This window comes from Marmota marmota, unplaced genomic scaffold (genome assembly GCF_001458135.2).
Source record: "Marmota marmota marmota unplaced genomic scaffold, marMar, whole genome shotgun sequence".
Taxonomy (NCBI): Eukaryota; Metazoa; Chordata; class Mammalia; order Rodentia; family Sciuridae; genus Marmota; species Marmota marmota.
This window is the reverse complement of record NW_025999924.1, coordinates 2,486,075-2,493,376: the sequence shown is the minus strand read 5'-3', so window position 1 is coordinate 2,493,376 and position 7,302 is coordinate 2,486,075. Positions and strand designations below refer to the sequence as shown.

Sequence of the window (7,302 nt, the reverse complement as noted above, 5' to 3'; positions counted from 1 at the left end):
AGGGAAAAATTGATAAGATTTCCCAAGACAGGGAAGTGCGTCCCCAGCTGAGGAAGAGTAAATATGCAGCCCTCTCCAGTCTCATTGTGACACAGCTGGAGATCATAAAGACAGCAGGAAAATATTCATGTTGACAGAGAGAAAGGAGGATGACAGGTACTATGTCATAAACAAATTAATGCTAGTGGATTTGAAATTTAGTTGAAAGAACTAATTTACTAGAAAACTATGTTATCAAAATTATTTAAGGGAAAAAACTCTGAATAAACCAATAAACATAAAAATGAATAAGTGGTCAAAAGGTTGCCCCTTAAAAAGAAACAATGATATGCCCAGGTCATTTTATTCAATTTCTCCTAATTCTTTAAAAATGATGCCCTTCCCTCATACAAACTGTTTTTAAAAATGAAAAAGAGAGAATCAACGAAAATAAGATAACTCTTAATGGCTAACCTGAAAGAATAATATGAGACAGAAAATTACAGAACAGGATTATGTGTGCCCATGAAAGCAAAAATCCTAGATGACATATTGTCATGTAAAAAAAATATATATATATATATATATATATATATATATATATATATATATATATATATAAACACATACACATATACACACTCATTACAGAAGCAAAAATGTGTGTACACCACACCTACCACAAAGGAGTTTGCATTTTGTTCTGACAGTTCATATTAACTTACATTTCTCCTTGGTAATTCCTTTATTGTCCTCCCTTTTTGCCATTTCTCTCAATTTAACCTTGGTTATGCACATTGCCAATAAGGGTCAGGCCTTGTTGCCAGGGTAGAACTGGGACAGGCCGAGAGAGCCTAGGCAGGCACAGAGTTTCTTCTGCTCCAGTGTGGTACCAGTGCAGCAGAAAGACTTCTTAGTACCCTCATTCAACATGGAAGTATTGCAGAAGAGCCGTAGAGAATGAAGGAGTCACATGAGTACAAACAACATGTATCTCTTCAGACAAGTGGCCAAAGACCTGATGGGACTCTGGATATTCAAAAGATGGCAATGTAGCAGAAATAGCAAAGAACACAATAGGGGGTAGGGTAGGGGGCTAAAATGTTCCTCTTTGCAATGACCTTGATACTACATAAGCTCCTTGTAACTTGCTAAGGAATGGGGGGATACTCTCTATCACCCCCCAAAATAAAAGTTATGTTCTTATATCAGACAAAATAGACTTAAAGTCAAAAACTGTTGCAAGAGACAAGTCATACTGTGATGATAAATGGGACAAGTAATCAAGAGACTATAATAATTATAAATATGTATGCACCTAACATCAGAGCACCTAAGTTATTAAATATATTAAAATCAAATATTACAGATATGAAGGGAGAAATAGGCTGTAATAATATTGAAATTAATAAGGAAACATAGGACATAAAGTATGCTTTAGAACAAATGGACTTAACAGATATATATATAGAACATTCTATTCAACAATAGCAGAATACACATTCTATTCAAATGCACACAGAACACTCTCCATCATACACTATATGTTGGACCACAACACAAGTCTTAAGAAATTTAAGAAGACTGCTAGTCACAGTCATGCCTTCCTGTAATCCCAGTTACTCAAGAGGCTAAGGCAGGAGGATCACAAGTTAGAGGTCAGCCTCAGCAATTTAGCATGATCCTAAGAAACCCTTTCTTAAAATAAAACAATAAAAAGATCTGGAGATATGGCTCAGTGGTAAAGCACTCATGGGTTCAAACCTCAGTACCAAACCCAAACACACACACACACAAAAAAAAAAAAAAAAGAAAGGAACAAAGAAATTTAAGAAGACTGAAATCACAACCACAATGGTATGAATGTACAAATCAGTAACAGGAGGGGAAATGGAAAATTCACAAATATGTAGAAAGTAAAAATGTGCTCCTGGACAATGAACAGGTCAAAGAAGAAACCAAAAGGAAAATTTTAAAATATCTTAAGACAAAGGATGTTGGAAACAAAACTCACCAAAACATATAGAATGTAGCAGTTCTGAGAGGTAAGTTTATAGCACTAAATGCCTATATTAGAAAAGAAGAAGGAGTTCAAATTTTAAAAACCCTAACATTACACCTCAAGGAATGAGAAAAAGAAACTAGTCCAAAGCCAGCAGAAGCAGATTACAGTAGAAATAAATGAATACTAGAATGACAATAAAATAAAGTAACTAAAAACATAAGGGTTCGTTTTATGAAAGGAAAAAAATTGAAAAAAAATCTTTAACCAGAGTAAGAAAAAGACAACTCAAATAAACATGAAAAATGAAAAAGGAGCTATTACAACAGACACCAGAGAAATACAAAGGGGTCATGTCAGTACAGATTTTTTCTGTTTTCTGTATTTCTTATATAAGTCAGTGGTTCCCAAATCTGGTTGAAAATCAGAATCACTGGATTTGGAGTCAGTTAGCGTTTGGGGGAGTTCGGATGATGGGCTAGGTTTGGGAACCTCTGCTTAACACTGCATAAACCATTCTCAGACAGGATGACACCCACAGCATGTGGAACCAGTACAAAATACATGACAGAGATTTCAGCACATTTAGGTCACCTGGAAAGAGTAAGGCATTTGGATCTAGAAGGGCAGGAAGAGGAGGTGTAGTTGATACTGGAAAAGATTAATTTGATGATTCAAAGGAACTTGCTGTGAAATCTGGGAGCAGATCTCTGAGTCAGCACCAACTTCCAGGATGTGAGGAAACTAACCTCCCTTTTGGGGAGAGTGAAATAAGCTTGAAGTAAGAGAAAAAATGTTCTGACTTGTCATTTTAAAGGAACAAGACAATGACAGCCATTCCAAATATTACGTTCTCACACACCTTTCTCCAGAGCAGTGAAAGGATATTTTCTGTGTTTCTTTTTAGGAACTTCAAAGCCCTTCTCCATTCTCCCCAGAAGGTCCTTAAATGGCCCTTCCCAGAAAGGCACCACATGCCAACATCTAAACCAGGCACTGAAAAGGATGGGGGCTGTAGTGGTGTCTTTGTTAATCAGTGTTATATATACCCCCCAAACCCCTGCACCCACCCACTCTCACTTTCCCAAGTCACATGGGGAAGGACATGGCCTTAGGGAGGATGGAGGATCCTGAAAGTAGGGAAAATGGTTCGTTTACAAGGAAGAAGAGCATTAGCCTTGAGAAACAATGTTGGAAGAGGGATTACCCTCCCTCCAGTGCCTTTTGCAGTATGATGAAGTTCTGACAGCCTGGGCCCATCCAGATGCTTGCTACTTTCCTGTCAATAAGTTCTCAGGATAAACAAATCTTGATTTTTGTTTAAACAAAGTATGATTAATAAGTTAATAAGCATGCACTGCAGCACCATATAAGACTTCTAAGTGACTTTTAAATATCTGCTTTATAGAATGATCTTGTCCCACAGCCTGTTTAACATAGATACCACAGTATGAATCTAGGAACTCAGAAAACATAGGATTGGACTACCACTTGTAATTGTCATTATACTATTTCCACAAACTTATGTTGTTCTGTCTGGTATACAGCCTATTGAAATAATGTGGATGTTTCCCAACCTCTGGTAACAACGTCATAGGAGCATATGTTAACACATTTGTTATATGAATATCCTCAGGCCTGTCTTTCAATCAGGTTTACAAGCTGTCATTTCCATGTGAAGCAGGACCCCAAAACAAGGATCTTTATCATCCCTTCCACTCCTTACTACTCCATTATTTCACCTCAATTTTACAGTCTCATTTTCCCTTATTAAGAATTAGATGCCTCTAGTGCTGGGGTTGTAGCACAGTGGCTGAGCGCTTGCCTAACATGCATGAGGCACTGGGTGCAATCCACAGCACCACATAAAACTAAATAAATAAAATAAAGAATAAGATGCCTCTGAAAAAGATAACATGTACATGACTCACCAGACTAATTCAGATTGCATTTCTATTTGGCTTAAACTCCGTGGGACAATCTTGTGTCTGAGCAATGATGCAGACCAACTTTAGTTATGATGTTCACTTAACTTCCTCAGTATGTTAACATGACAACTTGTTAGAAATGAAGCCAATGGTATTAGTAATAGGCCCCAGTAGGAAATGCAATTTATGTGAAAACTTTAGCACAGTGCAAAACATTGCTCCAAGAGTTGTGCTTCTCATTACTCTTTGTTATTATTATTATTATTTTTTTTAATATGGGCTCTCCCTCTGTTGCCCAGGGTGGACTCAAATGCATGATTCTCCTGTTTCAGCCTCCCAACTGGCTGGGATTATAGGCAGAGCAATCAGTATCCTTCCCAAGTCTCTGGTCCCAATATAGCATTCTATAATTGGAGAGAAAAGGCAAACTTAGAGAAGAATCAGAGAATCTTTAGGGTAAATAAAGGACCTGCTCAAATCACTGGCCAGTTTAAGTTCAGAGCTAGGTAGTGGGGAAAAACAGGATAAAAATGAGACTCTACCCTTGGGCAGCTTCAATTTGTGTAAAAAATGTTAGAAAATTGGACAAGAAAGTCTGAGAGGAGAAAGGCATTCTATAAACCGTGCCTACTGGGGACCCATGGTACTCATTCTGTCAGAAGAAGTGGTGAGTACCTCAAAGGCAGTTTAATTCTTATTTGTAATCTAAGTCCTAATACATTGCCTTGAATTAAACACATGCTTAATAAAAATCTGCTGGATGAATTTTAAAATGTTGTAAACTCCAAAAAACGTGAATAAGGTAAGGGGCCCAGACCAAATGCTCTATTCCTTAGGCCTTCTTCTCCACTTTATTGAAATAAATGCAGAATACTCCCATTTGTTTTCTCTTTAAACAAAAAGAAATTTTTGAGGTCTGGGATCACAGCTCAGTGGTAGAGCACTTGTCTGGCATGTATGAGATATCGGGTTCGATCCTCAGCACCGCATAAAAATAAATAAATAAAAGAAAGGTATTGTGTCCATCTATAATTAAAAAAAAAACAAAAAAAAATAAAGAAACTTTTGGCATCAATTACTGTGCACAGAAATGCTGAGCAGGATGCAACATTGTTTTTTAAATATGGTTCCTAAATTCAGTCTGGCAGGGAAGAGATACTTACTCATAAATCTATGATGCAAAGCAAAATGCAGGGTAAAGCAAGCAGTTCACATAGAATAGGAAAGCCTTAAGCGTCACATCTGGCGCATGTAACCCAGAAAAAAAGGCATATTGGAGGAGAGAATATGTGAGCTAAGCCTTCAGACGGGGATTTCAACAGACAAAAATGTGCATACCTGGAAGAGAGGAGAGGCATAAAACACAAGCAGAGAGAGCTCCAGTGGAAAAATTAATTCATTTACTCAACCAATATTCTTTTTTTTTTTCCCTGTAAGGGGACCTTTGAGCAAGTCAGAAAGCCTGCTAGACAAATTCTAAAAGAGTTGTAATGCTTTCAATCAATACTCTTAACTGTCTGTTATAGCCAAGCACTGTTTAGGGTGTCAATGATATAGTGGAAAACAAAACAAAAATCCTGCCTTCATAAAATTATGGAAAAGCTCCAGTTGTGTTTCTAGAATATGTGTTTATCCATCTTGGTAATATATAACACTAAGGAGGGGAAAAATAGATCAAGACAGAAAAGATAGATCTGGGAGTGGTACTTGATTATGGAAGAATCAAAAGCCAAGCAGGCTAAAGAATTTTTTAAGACTTATTTTTGTTGACAGTGAAGTGTCATCACAGGTTTTACAACTGGGGAATGTCTTCATCAAAGTGGTGCTTTGGAAAGATTAACTGGGTGGTGGGATCCAGGGTTGGGTGTCATGAGGGTGTGGTTTAGAAGCAGAGCCAACAGCTGTGCAGTGTTGCATCCTATTGGGAAAGACATATAAGCATCACTTCCTCTGAAACGCCATCCCTGAGCGAGCAGTTCAGGAACAGGTGTCCCACTAAGGGATCCTTGACATAATCTCTCATCTATGAGAGCACATACTGTGTAGTATTGCAAATGTCTGCTTATGAATCCTTTATCTTCTCTACTCATCAAGAGGGAAGAGATTGAGCCTCACTGTCTTTGTAATCCAGTGCCTAGACTAGTGCCTGGTATGTAGCAAGAAATATTTGTAGCATGCATGAATAACCAGGAGTTATAAACTGTTGTGTCCTCTTAAAATCTACATGTTGAAGCACTAACTTCTGTTACCTCAGAATGTGATCTTATTGGGACAGAGGGTTTTTATAGAAGTAAACACTTAAAATGAGGTCATTAGGGTGGGTCCTAATCCAATATAATTGGTGTCTTTATACAAAGGGGAAATCTAGACACAGACAAGCACAGAGGCAGAATGTAAGGTGAACATGAGGATGGCAGTCTATAAGCCAAGATGAAGGGACTGGAACAGCTCCTATCCTTATACTTCCAAATGAACAAACCCTACTAACTCCTTGATTTCAGACTTCTAAACTCCAGAGCTATGAGATAATATATTTCTGTTGCTTAATCCACCCAATTTGTGGCACTAGGAGACTACTCTACCAAGTGAAAATGCTCATTCAACTTAAAGAAATTTCCAAAATCAGAGCCCAGGTTGAAGGCCATGGTGAACTATAAAGACAGGTAATAATTAATATGGAGCAGCGTAAATCTTTGTGATAAATAACATACGAGGAGACACAGCAAAGGGCAGTACTTGAAAGAACACCCACATTTAGGAAACAGAGCTGTCTTGTAGTGGCTCCAAATATTGGAAAAAGAAAAATAAATGGGAAAAAAACCATAAAATTTCACAGAAACAACCAAATATGGAAATGCCAAACACCGATGTTCTAAATTTCAATAGGTTGTGACCCAGGAGAGGCTTTAAAGCAGAGTGGCATCCACAACATGGGCTCTTCCCCTAGATGAACTAGTGATGGCAAAAGAGCCTGAGAATTCTTATAGATATCTCCAAATCTGAAGAGAAGCAAATAGACTATCTTTTTCTTCTCAGGCTGGCAAATGGATTAACAAGAGAGATTGTGATGATGAAAGTACCTTAGGTGTCCCCTTGGGAATGGAGATCTTGGTATTGGTATTTAACAATACTTAATAGTGGGAATTATCAGACATGGTGGGGCCGGCCTGTAGTCCCAGTGACTTGGGAGACTGAGGCAGAAAGATCACTTGAGCTCAGGAGTTCAAGGCTAGTCTGAGCAACATAATAAGCTCTACCTCTTATTTTAAAATGTGATTTTTAAAACATACAATATATTCTTGAGCTAGCTTACTGGTAGAGTGCTTGCTAAGCATGCACAAGGTTTTGGGTTCAATCCCCAGCACCAAAAAAAAAAAAAAAAAAAAAAAAAAA

At 37.7% G+C, this 7,302-nt stretch overlaps 1 protein-coding gene and 1 non-coding gene across 5 annotated transcripts in view; both read right to left on the bottom strand.

Annotated features, from left to right (window-relative positions):
- The window catches only part of Elovl7 (ELOVL fatty acid elongase 7), an 86,134-nt gene that overhangs the window by 31,271 nt on the left and 47,561 nt on the right, over positions 1-7,302 (bottom strand). The window lies entirely within an intron of this gene.
- On the bottom strand, positions 5,345-5,405 carry LOC125615775. The gene has a single exon (XR_007346370.1). It is a non-coding gene; the product is annotated as a U7 small nuclear RNA (small nuclear RNA).